Source organism: Ahaetulla prasina, chromosome 2 (assembly GCF_028640845.1).
Source record: "Ahaetulla prasina isolate Xishuangbanna chromosome 2, ASM2864084v1, whole genome shotgun sequence".
NCBI lineage: Eukaryota > Metazoa > Chordata > Lepidosauria > Squamata > Colubridae > Ahaetulla > Ahaetulla prasina.
The window spans coordinates 253,449,270-253,469,991 of NC_080540.1; the positions used below are offsets into that span (position 1 = coordinate 253,449,270).

The following is a 20,722-nucleotide window of genomic DNA, read 5'->3' on the forward strand; positions in this document are numbered from 1 at the left end:
TTTTTAAAAATCCTCCACACTCCCTTTTAATGACCCTGTAGTCCCTATTTTTGGGTAGAGGCATCTGGAGGCAACTGGGCTGAGCGTTTACTGACTGGATGCCCTTCTTGATGCCTATGTGGAGTTTGCAGCAGATTCTTTTTCTTAGTGCCCTAGAAGAGAAACATCTGCTGCTGTGTAGGACAACCTTCTGAGTGGGAGGAGAGCATCTTCACCACTAGGCCACTGTGTTGTTCACCAACAAGTTTGATAATGAGATTTAAAAAACAAACAAACAAAGATACCCCCATCAGCTTTTGTTCTTTATCATCCATATAGTTTTTTCTTACATTCTAATAGTCCAAACCTTGAAATGTAGCAAGAGATGTACATCTTTGATAAAGATTACATTCATTACATAGCAATCAAGCAAGCTGTACTGATAAGGGTAAAATTTCAATAAACAATAGATTAAAAACTATGAATGTATTATTCCTTGGCATTTCTATTTATCCAGTGATGATGATCTACAATATTTATACCTACAAAATGAAAAAAAGATGCATTTCTCCCAAGCTTTCTATACAGTATATGCTTATATGTAGAATGACTTTCTAGAGCTTTTTCAGCTCTTGCATTCTGTAATTCTGATTGTACACACATTTATACCAACAAAGAACAATTGTTTACAGATTTAAGCAGTAACCCCAGCAATTGTTTTTTTCCTCATGGAATGGCTCTTGGAATGGCTTAGCTTCATGGAATTTATGCAACGCTCAGGATTAAAGTACTTCTTATTATCCAGCTTTCCTTCTGTGAAGTATCCCCCCTTCACAGTTTTCAACAACGATGCTATAATTTCCTTTTCTAACTCTGCAAATGTTTGTTCTGTGAGGGATAATGCACACGATGTATATGCACCTGGCACCCAAAATAGGTCATGTTCCTGAAATAAAATAGAATACAAGTTGTTAGTGGATGCATCTGAAGATCGTCTACTTCTTTCAGGTGGAACAAAACACTGTAAATTGGTTGCTTTACTGAATATTTTTAATGTAATTTAATTTCTTGTCATGTTCTACAGTCCAGTGCCAGACTGTGACTCTGCACAGGAATGCCCTCAGATTAGTGGCATAGACAGTCGGGTTGGATATAAATTCTGAGACATAATTTATCATTCCTAATTTTCTCTGAACTGCTATCATTTTACTTTTAGTACATTTCATTAATATTTTTCCAAGACACTGCATTTCTTGAACTTTGAAACATTTGTTTTTGTTTAATTGTAATTATAAGGACCTGACTTTTTCTACTATTAGTTTTAATCAGTGATTGTGTTGTTCTGTAGAGATTGATATAAGTGTATATTTAATCCCTACAGTGCTTTCCATCTGCTTTTGCATGGTGTGACAAAACACTGAGGCCTCTGTGGCTCAGGCTGCTAAGACAGTCTATTATTAACAGCAGCTGCTTGCAATTACTGCAGGTTCTAGTCCCACCAGGCCCAAGGTTGACTCAGCCTTCCATCCTTTATAAGGTAGGTAAAATGAGGACCCAGATTGTTGGGGGCAATAAGTTGACTTTGTATATAAATATACAAATAGGATGAAGACTATTGCTAATATAGTGTAAACCGCCCTGAGTCTTCGGAGAAAGGCGGGATATAAATGCAAATTAAAAAAAAAAAAACTTCCCCAGCCAGGGCCAACCCAAGCGATATGTTCCAAATGTTTACCAACTAAACTTACATAAACATGTTCTTTGTTTTTCCAGTAGTACGTGCCAAAACCCAACTAATGGACCCATTTTGAAAACTGGGCTGTGAATACTGCTAGCAGTTCCATTTTTGACAGCATATAATGTTTTCTCTTAAAACACCATATCTTTAATTATTTGGGATCCAAGCACATTCTCATACTTTAAAAACAGTGCGTGGAACGTACCCATTATTTTTGTTCGTTCTATGGTAAATTATTTCTCTTGTTTCCATCATGTTGAATTCAGCTTTCAGTTTTATTCTCAAAGCTATTAGAACAGTCTGCATTTCGGTACCATGAAAAGGTATGATGAAACCTCACTATTTCTCATTTAGAGCCAATACATTCCTATGTACTGTAGGGAAAATGTTTTTTTTTATTTCTTCCAGTGGAGAAGCAGTTCTTTTTATTCATAATGGAGAAAACTTGCAGTTCGCTATTTGCATCAATTCCCTATATCAGGCTGGTAACCAACCATGACAGGTAACAGAGTAACAGAATTGGAAGGGACCTTGGAGGTCATCTAGTCCAATCCCCTGCTCACGCAGGAGACCTGTTCTAGAGGTTCAAACTGTCAAAATGCCTACATTTCTGATCTACAAGCTCAGCATTTTAGCCACTGAGCCACCTAGCCAGGCTAATAATAGGGTCTAATATTTATTTATTTTATTTATTTATTTCGATTTTTATACCGCCCTTCTCCCGAAGGACTCAGGGCGGTGTACAGCCAAGTAAAATTCAATATATAAACATTAAGAGAAAATTAAAAAGCATATTATAATGTGGCCAAAATTTTAAAACAAATTTAAATCTTAAAATATAAATAACCCCAATAAAATTTCAGTCCAGTCCCGCTTGAATAAATAGGTGCGTTTTCAGCTCACGGCGAAAGGTCCGAAGATCAGGCACTTGACGTAAGCCAGGGGGAAGTTCATTCCAAAGCGTAGGAGCTCCTACAGAGAAGGCCCTTCCCCTGGGGGCCGCCAACCGACATTGCTTGGCGGACGGCACCCGGAGAAGGCCCTCTCTGTGTGAGCGTACGGGTCGGTGGGAGGCATAAGGTAACAGCAGGCGGTCCCGTAAGTACCCGGGTCCTAAGCCATGGAGCGCTTTAAAGGTGGTAACCAAAATCTTGAAGCGCACCCGAAAGACCACAGGAAGCCAGTGCAAACTGCGCAGGATTGGTGTTACATGGGAGCAACTATTACCCGCGCAGCTGCATTCTGGACTAACTGCAGCCTCCGGGTGCACTTCAAGGGCAGCCCCATGTAGAGAGCATTGCAATAGTCCAAGCGGGAAGTGACAAGGGCATGAGTGACCGTGCATAAGGCATCCCGGTCAAGGAAGGGGTGCAACTGGTGCACCAAGCGTACTTGGTGGAAGGCCCTCTTGGAGACGGCCGCCAAATGGTGGTCAAATGACAGCTGCCCATCCAAGAGGACACCCAAATTGCGCACCCTCTCCGTAACTCGCCCCCCATAGCCAGCTGCGCCTGCAGCTGACTGTACCGGGGTGCCGGCATCCACAGCCACTCCGTCTTGGAGGGATTGTGCTTGGGTCTGTTTCTCCCCATCCAGACCCGTCGGCCTCAGACACGGGACAGCACTTGACAACCGTTGGGGTGGTCCGGGGTGGAAAAGTACAGCTGGGTGTCATCAGCGTATAGATGATAACTCACCCCGAAACCACTGATGACCTCACCCAGCGGCTTCATGTAGATGTTGAACAGGAGGGGCGAGAGAATCGACCCCTGTGGCACCCCACAAGTAAGGCGCCTCGCGGTCGACCTCTGCCCCCCTGTCAACGCCGTCTGCGACCGGTCGGAGAGATAGGAGGAGAACTACCGATAAACGGTGCCTCCCACTCCCAACCCCTCCAACCGGTGCAGCAAGATACCATGGTCAATGGTATCGAAAGCCGCTGAGAGATCTAATAGGACCAGGGCAGAGGAACAACCCCTATCCCTGGCCCTCCAGAGGTCATCCACCAATGCGACCAAAGCTGTCTCCGTACTGTGACTGGACCGGAAGCCGGACTGGAACGGGTCTAGATAGACAGCTTCATCCAGGTACCGGGGAAGCTGCCATGCAACCACACTCTCTACAACCTTCGCCAGAAAGCGAAGGTTGGAGATTGGACGATAATTTCCCAAAATAGCTGGGTCCAGGGAAGGCTTCTTGAGGAGGGGTCTCACCACCGCCTCTTTCAATAATAGTAATAGGATTTGTTAATGGGAAGTAAACAAACACATGAAGCATATATTCTTACATGCTTAGCCATGACAGCGTTCTTTTGTGTAACAAAATTATATTACGCTGAATCAACACAGGTAAAATATTGCAGCTTTTCAGATGTTTCAAGACCAGAAGAGTTCTTTGCAAATTCAGTACTGTATGATAGAATGTACTTTTCCCTATGAATATAATTTGATAACCACACATTATGACTATTGTATTGAGTATTCAATGCATGATGTTAGATGCATAATTTACTGGATACAATTCTGGCTTCGGTTTCAGTTGACTGAAATCACGTTTAGCTATTTAGCCTGATCTGAGATTCTGAACGAGGAATAGGTTTCAATAAAGTATCTTCCAAGGAGCTAAAATAATAAGTCTAATACTCTACATGCATTCATTTATGAGAAAGCCCCACTGAATTCAGTGGGAAGTCCTCTGAGTAGTCATGCCTAGAAATACTGTTAGCTATTCTTTCTTCATATTTATTTTAATTCCACCCATTTTTGAAGCTTGCAGATAAAGAAATAAAACCTGATTTGCTGAAACTAGTTTGAGCATTAAAATTATTAAATGAAATAACTGCCTTTGGCTTTATCAAGAATTCAAGGGACTCTTGAACTGTGTTAAGCTAAGAAGGACCACAAATATAAAATGACAAAAACGAATTAATCATTTTCCTTTGGCAAAGAAAATGGAATCGCTGTATAAATATGCCAGCATATAGAGCTTCTGCACCATCCTTTATAGCATGCTGGCTTGTTTTCCAAAAACTAATTAATGTTTGTTCTTCTTTCTACAAACTCTTTGTTCACACACAATGAATATGAAGAATATTATAAGCTTCTGATTAGTTTTTCATCAGAAGCAACAATTCTGTGAAGCTACTGCAAGCTGTGCATAAAATTGCAAGCACCAAGTTAACGGGTAACTCCCAGAGCTAAAAGGATTTTCAGTTGGAGAGGCTCCCTACCCACTTACCCACCTACACAACAGATGCCATATGCTCTATGAGCTCACAATGTCTCTGCTGCAGTTTTTTAATGGTACGGGCAGAATCTGTTCTGTGTGATGGTTTCACCCTCTGTACTTTTTGTGTGTTTTGGTTTTGGTTCATGCCATGTTTTTCCATATTGGTCCATATTTCCAATGAAAGGGAGGCTACGCATTGCATATTGATTCTGCATTAACATGCAGAATCATTTCCTTTCTTACTAGACAGACCAAATTGACAATCATGTGGCAATCACTTCCATTTCAATACTTTTTCACTATACGAGTAGTCCTCAACCTACGCCCACAATTGACCCCAAAATTTATGTTGCTAAGTGAGACATTTGTTATGTGAGTTTACCCCCACTTTACGACAGTTATTAAGTGAATCATTGTGGTTGTTAAGTTAGTAACACAGTTGTTAAATGAGTCTGGCTTCCCCATTGACTTTTTTTTTTTAGTAATCCATGGCTCCGTGGGAATTGCCTCCTCCTGTGTTAGAATCTCCTCCGTGTTTATAAAGACAGGCGGGGGTGAGATTAAAGAAAGCTGCTCCTTAAAGAAATGTTCCTTAATTTTTAGCAGATGGTCTCGTGAGTAGGAAATCCGTAGTGAGTCACAGAGAACAATTAGAAATAAAGAAACAATTAGAGAGCATTTCACCGAGGCAGCCTTCGTCGGCGCCATCTTAGGTAAAAAAAAAAAAAAGATCCCTCGCATCCTGGACATAAACTGTTTCAACTCCTACCCTCAAAACGACGCTATAGAGCACTGCACACCAGAACAACTAGACACAAGAACAGTTTTTTCCCGAAGGCCATCACTCTGCTAAACAAATAATTCCCTCAACACTGTCAGACTATTTACTGAATCTGCACTACTATTAATTGTTTCATAGTTCCCATCACCAATCTCTTTCCACTTATGACTGTATGACTATAACTTGTTGCTGGCAATCCTTATGATTTATATTGATATATTGATCATCAATTGTGTTGTAAATGTTGTACCTTGATGAACGTATCTTTTCTTTTATGTACACTGAGAGCATATGCACCAAGACAAATTCCCTGTGTGTCCAATCACACTTGGCCAATAAAATTCTATTCTATTCTATTCTATTCTTTGTCAGAAGGTCGTAAAAGGTGATCACATGACCCCGGGACACTCCAGCGGTCATAAGTATGAACGAGCTGCTGAGTTGAGGACTACCTGCAGTTTTCTTGCTCTGGCTCTTCCTAAAAGGGCATTAACTTGCATTCTTTACCAATACTTCAAATCATGTATAATGTAGCCAGACTGCAAACTGTTATTGCATGCAATGAATAGCACTTTATTTTCAAGAACACAAGGTAGAACTCCACTGAATGATATTGTCTAAACAACAGTGCATCGAGTAGTGCTTCCAAAGGCTACTAAAAAAGTAATACTATTAATTTCAATATTTTAGTGAATGCAAATTTGCACAATAAGCAGTCTTTACTGAATCACATTTGAAGTACTATCAAAGGGTAAATTGCATTACAGAAATAGAGATAAATACAGATTTTTGTTTTCATTTCTATATATTTTGCAAAATTACAATGTTGCTTGCTGATTTACATCTAGTATATTCAAATCTAGTCAAATGTGATTGGCTGAGTATAATGAATAAAGTTGTGGTTTATTCAGTAAATGATGATTATGCAATCCTTGGCTGAAAACAATATGTAAATGCAGTCACTGAAAGGTTTATTGAGCTCACTATAAAAGTTGTTGGTTATGATGCTTGTAAAAGAGGCAGGAAAAAGTGCCTGAAGACTCTTATGTTTAATTAATGAGCGAGATGATACATATGTGAACCCAATTTTGTTTATACAAGAACAAATTTCACAGGAAAATATCAGCACATTTCTGATTACCTCAGTTGCCTATTTACACCATATAGCATGTTTTAAATTTGACTGCATTGTTTTGCAACTTATTCATAAACTGTCTTACTATGCTAAAATATCACTAGGAGTTTGTGAAAGAAATGAATCTTATCAACTCTATCAGTCTCTCTCCCAAACCTTTTGGTAAGTTTTGCCCACCTCTTAGTGAGAAGATGAGATAAACTGAGAACTAATGAGAGACTGAGAAATTATACCGATGTTTTAGTTGCAAATTCTTTATTCATTGCCTCTTTTTCATCTGGTTTCTTTTTGTCTGAGATGGTGGCTAACCAGGTACCTAGGAAGAATAAAATGGATATTTAATATTTAGAGAAAAAATGGTATAGGAAAATTACTACTGTGCTAAATGTTATATTTGGTTTATATGGTCTCCTTGATGCTCTGATGATGTTACCTAGTCTGGTAATGAAATGTCCACAAGAAAACCACCAAGCTCAGAGAGGACCAAGGACCCCACAGCTCAACCCTGAGCTACAAATATTCTCTTCTATTGATATTTGATTTAAAATGTAAAAGCAAGTGGGATAGCTTTGGAAAAAGGGCTTGGAGCTCCCTCCCTCTGAAAATGGTGGTGACATTCTCCCAACTTTGTGTTTCTGTCCATCCCTTTTCCCAAGCAGCCTTTATTTGCCTTTTAACCACAGAAGAAGCAATACAGATTGAGCCCAAGGTAGAAAAAATATCAGATGAACTTTCAGATGTGACAGGAATTAATGAGTTCTTGAATGTACCTAGTCAGTATAGATCAGGGGTTTCAAACTCAAGGCCCATGGGCCGGAACTGGCCCATGGCATGCTTAGATCTGGCCCACGGGGCTGTCCTGGGAACAGCGAAGGATCGACACACAGTGCCTCTGCCAATGAAAACGGAGCTCGGGAGGGCTGAGCTCCGTTGTCACTGGCAGAATTCTCAGGCTATCACAGGCACCCCTGACACAAGTGACATCAAGCTAGCCACGCCCATCCTGGCTCCCAGAGGTCAAACACAACCCTGATGCAGTCCTCAATGAAATCGAGTTTGACACCCAGAGGTGGGTTTGTTTGTTTGTTTGTTTGTTTGTTTGTTTATTTATTTATTTATTTATTTATTTATTTATTTATTATTTGCATTTCTATACCGCCCTTCTCCGAAGACTCAGGGAGGTTTACAGCCAAGTTAAAACACATATACAAAAATTAAAACACAATATTTCAATTAAAAATCTGATTCCATAGGCCAAAATATTAAAAGAACAAGTAAAACTATAAAACAAACCCTCAATAAAACCACCCATTAAAATTGCCCTTAGGCCAGCCCTGCTCGGTGAAACAAGAAGGTCTTGAGCTCGCGCTTAAAGGTCCGGAGGTCGGGGAGTAGACGTAGTCCCAAAGGTAATTCATTCCACAGGGTAGGTGCCCCCACAGAGAAGGCTCTTCCCCTGGGGGCCACCAGTCGACATTGTTTGGCTGACGGCACCCTGAGGAGGCCCTCTCTGTGAGAGCGCACAGGTCGATGGGAGGCTATTGGAGGCAGTAGGCGGTCCCGTAAGTAACCTGGTCCCATGCCATGGAGCGCTTTAAAGGTGATCACCAACACCTTGAATTGCACCCGGAAGACCACCGGCAATCAGTGCAGCTTGTTGGGTTTCAGCAGGTTCTGACCAGTTCTGGAGAACCAGTAGTGGAAATTTTGAGTAGTTCTGAGAATCGGTAGTAAAAATTCTGACTCACCCCGCCTCCATCTATTCTCTGCCTCCCAAGTCCCAGCTAATTGGGAGGAAATGGGGATTTTGCAGTATCCTTCCCCTGGATTGGGGAGGGAATGGAGATTTTACAGTATTATTTCCCTGGAGTGGGGTGGGAATGGAGATTTTACAGTATCCTTCCCATGCCACGCCCACCAAGCCACACCCACCAAGCCACACCACGCCCACCAAGCCACGCCCACAGAACCGGTAGTAAAAAAATTGAAACCCACCACTTGGTGGGTTGGTATAGATTATGCATGAAATGAAAGCAAGGAGAAAACTGATCTATACTGACCACTGGAATTCAATAGGCACAATCTAGTATTGGACTATACTAAATGCTGACTCTATGTCAGTGGCTGCCTGGTGCAGCCGATCGTAGTATAAGTATTTCAGGGATTTTAATAAAGATTCATAAGCACCAGTGGAAATTCACCAAGTATTTTCAGCAATGCTTGCTAATAAACATCTGTATTTTAGTCACTGAATAATCCACTGAATTCACTTAAAATGTCTGTAGGTTTATCTATCCTTGTGTGCCTATCCTCAAATGGTGAATTTTCAAAGCAGAAATGGATGGCTTTCTTTCATTATTTTAGTAGAGAAGAGAATGAATCAAGGCCCATTACAATTAGGTGATTCATAATCATTAGCCTAAGAATTAATTGCCGTCTCAAAATAACTACCATGAAATAACTGATCACTATATTTAACATCCTTTTAATGTACTGTGATCCTTTCATTTGCCAATATTTAGGCAGTGATGTTGTCAGAGACTTGCTGCTTTTTGTTCTGTTTGGGAGATTCGATTGTTAGCCAAACAACAGTGATTATGATTCTTAGTTATGCTCCACAATGTTTCGTAATAAAACCCTGGACTTTATTCTCAGACTTTAGCAATTCAGTTAATTGAGGACTTTCACTGTGTACATGACAAATTAATCAAAGCCTTTCTTTCTTGCTTGCTTTGCTTTTTCAACTTCTGCAGTGTGAAACTACTGAACCTATAAGCTTAAATTGGTTGCGCAAAATATGTTATCAGTTCAATCATCTTGGAAATCTAATCAATTCTTTTGATTTACTGCGGCAGACATAATTAGAAAGAAAGGATTGTAGAGAAAGTGGAAGAAGAATTATCGAGAGGAGGAGAAATAAGCTTATCTGATGTACCTTACATCAGGGTTTTCTAAACTTTTTGCCATCACACTTCCCTTTCTTGTAATCTTAATGTATGCACCCTCCCCTAAAATGTCCAAACACCAAAATGAACACAAATGAACAATGAAAGCAATTCAATGACTCTGGCAAAGGTGGATTTATTGTAACAGTGTACAACTAAAAGGCTATTCACACGTCCCCAAGGGAGGTACGCTTCTCAGTGTGGGAAGCCATGCCTTACAGACTCTTACTGATCTTCTTGAAACTCTTAATTAGCTCCCAACAAAACTCAAACAAAGCTTCCTATTATGGAAAAGTTTCCATAAATTTGATTTATAGTGTTTTTGTAATTTATTTATTTAGAAATAGCCAAGCATAACCTATTAAAAATGACCAGACTCATAAAAAAAAGCAACAAAACAATGAGTCTTTCATTAGATTCCCAAGGGCAGGAAATATTTCAGTTTTAACTAGCTTAAATAAGCAAACACGTGAGAATCAACCAATCTGTACATCTATTTTCTAATACGTTCTGATGGAAATTTTTCCAATGGCATTACTGCTACTTTTGATTTTGATTTAGAAAAAGCTGAATTTAGCAGTTTAGCACTAGATTTTATACTCCAGGAAAGAAAATGCTCTGATACATTATGGGGAAAAGGAGTTTGTAAATGTGTAAAGTTGTGATGCTTTTTCTTCAAGGGTACATTTCCTCCAAAGCAAAGGCTATCATATTTTGGGTATGTCATGAGAGCTGACTAATTTGAAAAGTTAATCATGCTGGGAATGGTGAGAGAAAAAATGGGTAGGGGCCACCCTGGTACCTCTTGGCTAAACATTACAAAGGATGACACTGGGATGACCATGGCAGATCTGAAAGAAGCAGTACACAACAGAGGGGCATGGACAGTACTAAGAGTCGGACATGAGTGAATGGATAATGATGACATTTCTTCCAGGTCCCACATAAAACCACTTTACCTTGTTCTGTTTTGTCTTTTTTTAACCTAGTAAACCAGTGGTTCTTAACTTGCGGTCCGCAGACCCCTGGGGGAGGGGGGCACAATGTCATCATGGGGATGGTGGTCTATGAAGGCTTGAGGAAATGTTATGATTTAAATCTTGAGTTAAGTCTTGGGGGTCCATGGCCAGGGTCCATGGCCACAAAAGTTATTTAAAGGGAGTCCTTGGTGAAGAAAAGGTTGAGAACCACTGTAGTAAATCATTATTCAAAGTAATTTCAGCTGTAAATAAAAGTACAGTTTCAATTCAAAGAAATTATTTTACTTTAAAAAGGAAATGATTCAGTTCTGAATAAACTAACTTTTTTAAAAAAATACATAGGAACTAAAAACTCTAATTGATCTATCTGCAGCCTCCTCCACAGTCTAATTTTAACCCTATGGCTTGGCTATCAGTTCCAACTTTGTCCTCCTTGCCCTCTTTTTTCTTTGTTGCCAGTATGCTTAGTGTAAAGTTCCAGAGCATCTGTAAGCTTGTATAATATTTTATGATCACAGATTGGCCTGAAAAAAAATTATCCTAGTATGGATTTTGGAATGAGCAGAGTCAATAACCAAAGATGCTTGATAGCCTGAAGAGTATAATTGAGTTTTTAAATGATACATTCATCTTAGCTTTATAAACAATTGACATCACTGCCCCTCTCTGAGGTATGGTTATTCAGACATACATGGTTCTAAGATATATTACAAATTTTGCCAGTAATGACGTGGGTATATAATTAAGCTTGCAGTTAACTTAAACCAATTAGCATACTGGCTTGCCTGTTTTAATAGAACACCAATCTAAAATGGTGGTTATTTTCTGCATGTGTTCGAGTTTCCTATTGCTTATACATTTAAAAAGATAGTATAAATATTCATATTAGGCTATCAGTAGGCAATTTTTATGGCACATTATTCACACATCCAGTATTAATGAAAATGTTGCTGCTATGGAAACACCTCAGTACTGTTAAATATATAAATTATTAAAGCTTCCGTTGCAGAAAATTGCTCGTTTCTAAATCCTCCATGCCACAGAAATATTTGCAGGACCTTTACTATACTTGTTTTTACTAGTTCTCAGAAAAAGTTAGAATATAGGTTAATAATGTTTGGTATTCAGTATGTGGGTTTATACATACAAGCATGTATTTGTGGTTCCCTTTTCCAGCTACTTCCAGGGAAGAAATGGTGAACTGAAGATAGGTCCACAAAAAGAGACCCAATCACTGTGGTGGGTCAGCAAGTAAATCAGCTCTTTGTAATTCCTCTCTGGACAGAGTGAGAACTTGAGATTGGCCACAAGTGCTCCAAGCAATTTATTTATTTATTTTATTTATTTATTTTGTCCCAACAATATATGTAGGTATCGTACAAAAAGATTATATAGAATATAAATACATATATGAGTAAATATAAGGAGGTATAAGCATATATATATATATATATATATGAAGAAGAAAAGAAAAACAATAGGACAGGAACGGTAGGCACGTTTGTGCTATATACGCCTTATGATCCTCTTAGGAATGGGGTGAGGTCAATAGAAGAAAGTTTTTGGTTAAAGCTTTTAGGATTATGAGAAGAGACCACAGAGTCAGGTAAAGTATTCCAAGCACTGATGATTCTGTTACAGAAGTCATATTTTCTGCAATCTAGATTAAAGCGGTTGACATTAAGTTTAAATCTATTAGTTGCTCTAGTATTATTGCAATTAAAGCTGAAGTAGTCTTTGACAGGAAGGACATTACAATAGATGATTCTGTGAGTTAAACTTAGGTCTTGTCGAAGGCGACTGAGTTCCAAGTTTTCTAAGCCCAGGATTTCAAGTCTGGTGGGATAAGGTATTTTATTGTTTTCAAAGGAATGGAGAACTCTTCTTGTAAAATATTTCTGGACACGTTCAATTGTATTGATGTCAGAGATGTGGTGAGGGTTCCAATTGCTCTTCTGAGGAGTCTTCAAGACAATGATCTTGGGTGGGTTTAGAGCTCTGAGAGAGGAAGGCATAACACTTCTGCCCAAATAAGTTTGGTGCCTTTAAAAGGGCACTGGATGCACATATTTCCTTTTTCTTATCACTTTCAGAAATTGCTTGTTAACTTATTTTTAGCTGTTAGGAACTTTGGAATCAAACAAGTTTTACAGCATCGAGTAAGTTTCCTTCAATCCTTAGTAAAGGGAGTTTTAAATACAAGTTTAAGAAATTAAAGGTTTTTCTTCTGGAATAAACAGCAAAAGGTGATTAAAACTTTGATTTTAGAAAGTTATAAATGGAGTGAGTCCAAATAAATTTGAAATAAGAGTTTGAAATTAATTACAAAGAATCCTTCCCATGGGAAAATGCTTTTGTTTCTAGTTCTTAAAAAGAAATAAGATAATGTTCCCTTTTGCAGTAAATAGAGTTATGCAAAGCACAAAAAGAAGTAAGAAATAGTTTAAGCAAAGTAAATTAAATGTACGGTGTTATCGAGTGTACAGCAACATTGATTACAGCTCTCTAAACTTTTCTTCTTGCAAATATCTTTGACTCTATCACCTCCTTATGCCCTTCAAAATATTGTCTTTTGTACTAGAATCTTCAGAAAAATGGGAGATGAAAACTTTCATCATCTAAGCCAACTCATTTGTTTTCATTCTTTCCCTTGCACCCAGCCTGCTCATTCTTCCTTCATATGAGTGTTTTACAACTTCATCCATATTCACTCTCTTTCTGTGATTAAGCAGCCTCAATGTGTTTAATGTGTAAACTCACTTTTGTATTCAATCCACATTCATTCAGCACCTGTTCATTCTTGACCCTATCTCTTGTTTTACACCACTTATTTCTGAAGTAACCCATTCCCTCTATATTTGGTTTATTGGTATGCTTCTTCCGATACACGTCTCATTCTCATATAACCAGTGCCAAAGCACATTCATGTATTCTAGATACAAAATGTTCTTCCATAGATATTTGCATATTAGTTAGTAGCTGGTTCAAGTCTGGCTTAGCAATTTGTGAAATCCCAGCCAAATTTGCTCTAGTCAATGGTTCTATGGTTAAGCATACCGTAGGGTCATAAAACTACATCTTCTCTTCTGCAGATTCAGAGTATTCAAACAACAGAGAGAAAATATTTTACTTCTGTTGTGCTTTTTTTTTTAAAGAAAAGAATTAAGGAAGTATTAAGGGAATGAGGTTATTGCAGCTGAGCAAGTCCCAATCCTTTTGGACATGGTCTTTGACGTCATCTTCTTCCTGTTCAGGATATGGCACAGCTTTGGGTTATGAATCATATAGTAATTTCCCACTTGTCACCACCATCTTCTTGGAGGAAAGACATGCCTTGACCAGGCTCTTCCTCGTCCTTCTAGCTTGTAAAAGAGATAAGGCTTATTCATCCATAAACCTGGAATGAAAATAATATAGTAACAACCCACTGTAGCAAAACCTCTTGGCACTTAATAGTTTTGAGCATGTGGCTAGAGACCAGCAGTTCTGCCTCCTATTGAAGACATTAGAACAAAAGCACTCTTACGATTTAAGCTTTATTAGAAATAAGCAAAATTTATTAGAAATAAGCATATTTTTCTTTATTTTTGAATATTTATTGTGAAATTTGCACAGCATATCTTCTTTTTCTTATTAAAATGTATAATAACAATACACAAAGTAATGGGGATTTTAATACTAAGTAATTAGCTTAATACTAAAATATTTATTGTACCACAAATATTTTAATGCAATCTTCACTAGTTTTTTTTTATGTTACATTTAATTTTGGATGGAAATGCCAAATAATCTTACACTCATTAACACTGACAGCCTCAATTGTAATTAATATAGTTTGAATTTTTCTTTCTTCTTTTTTATTCTCAGCAGTCTAAGCTAGCTAAACATTAAAGTATTAACAATCTTCAGTCAATACTTTACCAATATTGTTGTATTGAAACAGTGTAATATATTGAGATTTGCAACAATATAATTTTTTAAAAGCTAAAAAAATGTTTTGTTTAACTTGTGTAGCCAAATGCCCAATTACAAATTGGACAGAATAAAGTATTTAGCACTGATAAAATACAAATGGCATATCAAACATTAGTTTCTCACAGAATGAAAAGATGAATGGAAACTGCAGCTCAAATAGCTTGATGGAATCTATAAGCATGGGATTTACAATAGACAACTAACTTTTGATACTAAAGGCAATGCCTTGAGATAATTAACAGACATTTTCCAAACTTTCAGAACTCATGAAGCAGACTAGCAAACCTGAAAACAAAGAAATCAGTAGAACCTGACCTAGAACTTTCACTGTAATGTCAAAATGAAAATTTTTCCCCCAGCTTGCTTTTCCAGTCAGTTGAACATTACTTTGTTCTCTACATCTCCTGAAGACCATATGACTGTTTTCAGCTTACATCTTGCCTATCCCTTTCCATAAAGTCCCTTTCTTTCTTCCTTCTTTCTGCTCTCAAGTTATTTGCTTCCTTTCACCTCTATCAGCTACATCTCTTTCTGCTTTGTCCCAAGGCAAAGAGTTCCCACTCACAGCAAGGAGAACCTGTTCAGCCAGTCCAGGCAAATATCTTTCTCCCTCTTCTCTTGAGAGGCTTGGATTTTAAGGAATCCCTTGGTCACAACTCTGTTCTCAAGCACTGTAAGTTTGCTTAGATGAAGCTGTTGTTCCATGCCTGGGCATCATATATCAAACTTGAAGCGGTAGTAAATGTGGAGAAGGGAAGGGTCTGGCATTCTTTGCCTATGAGAAAAAAGAGAAATGGGTATTTAAATCCTTCATAATTGAAGGTCTCCTTCGGAATAAGACTGGGCTCCACCTACTTTCTGAATGTATTCTTTACGTATCATGCTAAGTCTGTTGTGACCTACAATCTGCTGGGATTTGCACATTCTTTCCTTAGCTCAATATGCAGATCGAGTCAATTATATCTTTACAGTTTTAGTAAACAAATACATATGGAGGAGCAGCAATTAATCTGAAAATAAAGGGGAAACATTTGATAGAAAAAATGAAAATAAATGACTCTTTAAATCACTTTTCTCCAGCAATGGATATATATTTGGCCAAGCCCTTTTAGCAGTACATCATGAGGTTTACACACTTAACAAAAATCATTTCTCAGAAGGATGTAAATCTGCTTTCCTTCTGGGGCCATCTAGCTCAAATGTTTATTGCATATTTTCATTTGGCATCATCACTCTAGAAATGTTTTGAAAAAAAATCAATATAAGCTACTTATTTGAAAATGAAATCTATTACATTTCCCTCATTTGCCTCTATAATTATAATATTAATAATGTATTTTTTTACTTAAAGCATCAGGAGAAGTCATTCTATTTAGAATTGGTACAGATAAGTCAATACCATTCAATAACGTGTCATGTGCTTGGAAGCGACATGTACACAAATTATTTTTTATGTAAATAATAACAATAATGACAAGTGTGATAGTAGAAGAGTACTATTTTATTGGACTACATTATTCCATTGTTCTTTTAAATGTAGATTCCCTCATATCATTTCAGTAAAGGATATTTCAAGAGAGAAAACAAAAAACCCTGATAGCAGCCAAGGGGGAAATCTTAGTTGGAACACATTATCAAACTGGCACAAAATTCCTATTTGCTATCCCAACTTACAAAGTCCTTATTAAACAGTACTGAGCAGATTTCTGAAAATGACAAGGATCAAATTGCCAATTATTTTGCCCAAGTATAGCTTCTGTGCCTTGGGAAAGTTGCACAACAAGATGTTGCTCTAAGGCAACCAATTGTGAAAGGAAATATGCTTCCTGTTCTTTTCATGCTTACTGAGGTGTGCAAATCACTGATGTAAATTATTATACAACAGCCCTGGATCAGTTTAGTAATATTTATTAAAAGTAAGAAAACTTCCCCATTTAAGCTTTTTCATCCCCCTTCAGAAAATAACGTCACCTGCTGGTTGCCTGTCATGCTGCTTCTAACAGGAAATTTTCCAACATAGGAAAATGGCTAGAATTACAGTGATATGGATAATGTCATAGGCTTTGAATTGGGTCTGCAAAGCACTGTGAGCAGGAAATCTCTTCTGTCTATGGGAACCTAAGAAGGAACCAAAAATAAGACTTAATTTTTAGCAGTTGCAGTAGGGAATATGTGGACCACAGATCATAACAGATGTTTGCCAATAAGTATGTATATTCTGGGCCCTTATTTCAAGCATTTCTTCTGCTGTTGGGGAAAAGTATTATTACAGTGTCTGTTAACAGACATTATAATACTTTTGTTTAACTTCCAAAGTTGCACTAGACATGCAATGCCAGCTATCTCCATTATGAATTATTTTTTATTTTGCTAGACATCAGCTCCAACAAGGTTTCTGTTGGATTAAATAAATGTTCAAAATTTTAAATATTCTGAGTTTTATATCATACAAACATCCTTCCTTTTCAATATTTTGTCTGTTTGTCAGAACCTTTCTCTCTAAAATTAATTTCCTTTTATTCTTCCAGCATGTTGTTCATATTCACTTTTGTTGAATTCAAGAAAACAAAATTATATATAGCTTATACCAGGGGTGAAATTCAGCAGGTTCTGACAGGTTCTGGAGAACCGGTAGTGGAAATTTTGAGCCGTTCGGAGAACCGGTAGTGAAAATTTTGAGTAGTTTGGAGAACCAGCAAATACCATCTCTGGCTGGCCCCAGAGTGAGGTGGGAATGGAGATTTTGCAATATCCTTCCCCTGGAGGGGGGTGGGAATGGAGATTTTACAGTATGCTTCCCCAGAGTGGCATGGGAATGGAGATTTTGCAGTATCGTTCTCCTGCCACGCCCACCAAGCCACACCCACAGAACCGGTAGTAAAAAAATTGGGATTTCACCACTGGCTTATACTTTTCAACAAACAACTGTAAATCTCTAAGCATGCTAGTTGATATTTTTACCATTTAACAGTGACCCAGAATTTTTTTTCCATAATGAGCTCTCCTAAATCTTTTATTTTCAACAAAAAAGTGACATCTTATCTCAAACTGTTAGCATTTCAACCTCCAAATTTGTTTCCAGCTATCATCCTTTCAAATCCTGCCATTCTTATATATTCTGTATTTAAATTAAAAAGATATGGGAACAATATACATTCTTGTCTCTTTTTTATTCTGAAGCATTCCTTTTCTCCCTTTCAGTTCTAATAGTAGTTCCTTGCCCATTATAAAGACTCCTCAGTGGAATAATCAGGTATTGTAGCACACCCATTAACTTTAATATATTCCACATACTAACGTGATTGACATATTCAAAGGCCTTGCTGTCGTTAATAACTTATTAACCATTATCCATTTTACTTTTGCTATCTGATCATGTGTTCCTCTTCTTCAAACTTTCTAGCCCATTTGACATTTTTCTTTGTATTCACTGCTTAATTCCTCTTTGTAAGATATTAATATTATAATTGCAACCTTGGCTTGAGTTCTAACTTTAGGGTAAGACATTTGGAAGATTGTCCATATACAAAGGGTTTCCAGAGTAAGACAACATGTTTTTCAGAAGAATATAAGGTAGTATAAGGACTGTGGAAAGGAGTGTGGCCCTGTCAAAATTGTAATCCCATAATTTTCAAGATATAAGTAACATTATTTGGCACTTTGAGTACTTTCCAACCTTATTTACTTCCAAAAACAATATTGAGAAAGATAATAAAGACTGAAGGGCTGTCAGAGTGTTTGGTTGCTATGACATGGATATTTCCTTTTGGATCCAGTACAAAACATATAGAGCACCAACAATAAAACTTCCTGAGTTAAATTTGTCTGATGTTTTATATTATCTTCAATACATATTTCATTTATACATTTAGATGGTTTTCTATTCATAAATTACTTAATAGTTCACTGGACATTTTGTTAATTCCTGCATTTTATTTTTAAACTTTTCTCAGTTATTAAAGCTATTATAGTTTTGAGGGTAGCTATAATCAGTAGGATATCCATTTATCTAGTATCTTTCATGTGTTTCAGAGTTCTTTTAAATAAAACATTTGTGACCACAGGTACGGGTACTTATTTTTGTTTTTAACATATCTCATGCATATTTTTGTGCATCTTTATATACATAATTTTATTAAAACTTTTTAAACAAGGATATTAAAAACTAACACAAACTGATAAAAAGTAAAGAAAAAAAGCAAAAGGTGCAAGAGAAGGACGAAATAAAGATAGAAAAGAAGGAAAAAATACAAAAGACTTTAATTTAATTGATTATTTGGAGCTTGTTGATGCATGGAGATATAAAAGGAATCATTCAAAAGAATATACTTATTTTTTCTGAAAGACAGGTATTTTTGAAGAATAGACATGATTTGGATTTCTAAGACTTTGGTTATTTGGCTATATTTATAAAGCAGAGATATTAACAAATATCTTTTCAGTTTTTTTATCTTGATTTCCAAGCAAAAACTTTTGCCTACAATTCAATTTTTCTATAACCTGCATTCATTTTTTTTCTGTTTTGACATATTTATTTGGTCAATTTTTTAATAAGGTATTTGTTCATCTCACAAGCAGAATTAGAACATATGATCTCATAGTATAATGGTTAAAATTATATTCACATATTTGCTGTTTTCTTGGACTTGTGATTTCAGACTTTTTTGCCTACCAGTTTAGCCTTTCACCAACTCACTTCTCTCTCCCTTTCTCTCTCCCCACTTCCTTTCCCTCTCTCTTTACTTTCTCTGAAAGTTAATTACAATTCAAGAGCTGCTACAATCAGGATAGAGCTACTCATTTCCAGCTTTCAAATCTTTTTCTTACGTGGCTGCACATTTTTGGAACTGAAATGTAAAATATCTGCTTGAGGAAGACTCTTCTCGAAATACTTGATAATGATCTGAATGTCCCACACAAAATACAAATAGTCCAAAATAATAATTCAATCAAATGTCATTAAAATATTATACCCCATGTATTTAAATTGGTGGCAACTTTTGGAGGCTGCATCAGGGTTTTTAGGAGCACTAGTGTCCTTGGGCATCAGCTTATACATTCCTAAGGGTAAGTAATATGAGTTTTGTTTTAGCCCAGCATTTCTAAAATTTTCTACAATCAGCAACTACTAATAATATTGTCAGAAAATGCAGGGATTCCCTAATTAACTAACCACTTCTTTCTATGCTCTTGTGTTTAAATATGTGAAAATTCACTTTTTTGATAAATAAGGGGATTATAAATGTATTCATGTATGCCTTTCCTTTGCTTTCATTTTTAAAGACCTCTTAAAATTAAAATGTGTATTTTAAAATTTAATCCAAATGTTTTCTTTGCCATTAGATTCATTCTATGCATCTTCCCCCATATAATGTATGGAGAAAAGCTTAATGCTAATATTCATGTCGATGCTTACCTAATCAGCTGCAAGCTCCAAGGCATTTTCAACCCACTGATCCATTTGCACAATCCAGCAACATTAACTTCTAACTGTAGTCTGTCCAGTTGACTGGGATCAGAGAACTGACAGCACAAGACTTGATGTTGCATGTTTTTGATGCATCTAGCAGTGCTAAGAGTGGATGGGGCAACTTTATTCGGGATGTTGGTGAGTAAAGAGGTAAAAAAAACCTACTTCCTTTCCCCCCCACACCACACCCATATACCAAAGGTATATGGATCTGGGAAACACTAACCAGAGCTTGACGGGTATATACATGCCCGCAGCAGCCTTAGGAAGCCAATAAAAGCAGGGCAGGTTCTCATTCCTAATTTTACTCCAAGGCAGGGGTGAAATATAAAATTTTTCCCTACCCATTCTGTGGGCGTGGCTTAATTGGTGGGCGTGGCTTGGTGGTCAGATGACCAGGTGGGTATGGCCAATAACAATAAATAATAAAAATAATAAACAAAGTACACAAAATAAGATAACTTTCACACTTTACACACACACACCACAAC

The 20,722-nt window shown here is 37.3% G+C and overlaps 2 long non-coding RNA genes across 3 annotated transcripts; both read right to left on the reverse strand.

Annotated features, from left to right (window-relative positions):
• Nucleotides 1-301: 301 nt before the first annotated feature.
• Nucleotides 302-12,100, reverse strand: LOC131193261 (uncharacterized). Its single transcript, XR_009153874.1, has 3 exons — nt 11,934-12,100; nt 7,039-7,177; nt 302-925 (listed from the first exon to the last, which is right to left on the reverse strand). It is a non-coding gene; the product is annotated as an uncharacterized LOC131193261 (long non-coding RNA).
• A 235-nt stretch (nt 12,101-12,335) lies between these two features.
• Nucleotides 12,336-20,375, reverse strand: LOC131193258 (uncharacterized). Of its 2 annotated transcripts, XR_009153873.1 has the most exons (4): nt 20,178-20,375; nt 16,733-16,879; nt 15,327-15,536; nt 12,336-14,183 (listed from the first exon to the last, which is right to left on the reverse strand). It is a non-coding gene; the product is annotated as an uncharacterized LOC131193258 (long non-coding RNA). The 2 variants fall into 2 exon arrangements; XR_009153872.1 differs by lacking the exon at nt 12,336-14,183 and having other exon boundaries at nt 14,370-15,536; nt 20,178-20,374.
• Nucleotides 20,376-20,722: the final 347 nt, after the last annotated feature.